Source organism: Propithecus coquereli, unplaced genomic scaffold (assembly GCF_000956105.1).
Source record: "Propithecus coquereli isolate 6110/MARCELLA unplaced genomic scaffold, Pcoq_1.0 Scaffold353, whole genome shotgun sequence".
NCBI lineage: Eukaryota > Metazoa > Chordata > Mammalia > Primates > Indriidae > Propithecus > Propithecus coquereli.
In genome coordinates this window covers 1,314,336-1,315,577 of record NW_012149208.1, presented here as the reverse complement: position 1 = coordinate 1,315,577, position 1,242 = coordinate 1,314,336, and positions in this window count along the sequence as shown.

Sequence of the window (1,242 nt, the reverse complement as noted above, 5' to 3'; positions counted from 1 at the left end):
TCAGATTTTCACTTATGGTGCACAATAGTTGCCTTACAGTATTATTATGTTTTAGGTCATCAGGACAGGAACTGATATCTTTCACAAAATCATAACATCTTTTCTGACTTTAACTTTCCTTTTCATTGTCTAGAAATAGAAGAGTTCCAATAATCCACAGATGCCTAATATATTCTATTTAGAGAGCAAATGGATCCATCATATCTAATATAGACTTAGAAAGAAAATACTACTTTTGTATCCAATAAAGATGAACAAAAGCATGTTTACTTCATCACATATAAAACACGTAATTAAGATCATAAACCTTAAAGCACCTAGATTCCAATAAACAGAATACATATTAAATATTTTTAAAATCACTAGTTTTGTACCCAATCCCCAAGGAATGTAAATGGTCCTTGCTCCACACTCCTCAGTCCTTTCACCTGACCTGTTACACCTACACATGATTCTACCCTCTGCTCTAATGTCTCCTGATATTGTTCCCCATCTCTAAATGCCTACTGGTCATCTTTACTTAAATGTCTTCCTGTCACCTCAAATTCAACATTTCTAAAATTGAACTAATATCCAAACCACATCTCTTTAAAGTCTTTCACTTTTCTTTTTCTTTTTCTTTTTCTGGTCCAGTAAAGCAGTGAGAGTGGAGAAAGAACAAAGGAATCTGTAACTGGTTGTGATCAATTAGTTGTAAACACAGGGCACTCGGACCAACCTCAAGTCTTTCATATTTCTGTCGACTGTAGAAATCACTGAACCTTTGACTCCTGCCTTTTCCTATCCTTCTATACTCTTCCATGTCTTCTTTCGCAATGTATCATGTTGTGAGTTTACCTTCCATTCATATTGCTGCATTCTAGCAAGGGACCTCATGACATTTACCAAGATTCCTGAATCAAACTCAAAGTGGACCTAGTTTTACTCTTAGTTCTCCAATCTATTTTACATAATAGTGCTAGAATAATATTTACAGAGTATCTTTACACTGAATTCAAAATCTTCATTGACTTTCCGCCTCTTACAAAACCAAGTTTTGACTTCTTAGCCTAAAAGACAAGACTTCAAAATCCACCTCCAACTTACTGTTTTAATCTCACCTCTTTCTAATTCTGCACACAAAACGCTACAGGCAAAAATGTCTCTGCTCTGTCCTTTCCACTCTGCTCTTTGTCCCTTGTCCTGCTTTAGGCTCTCTGAGCCTATGACTTCTCCTAATCTGGAACACAATAGTCTCTCCCT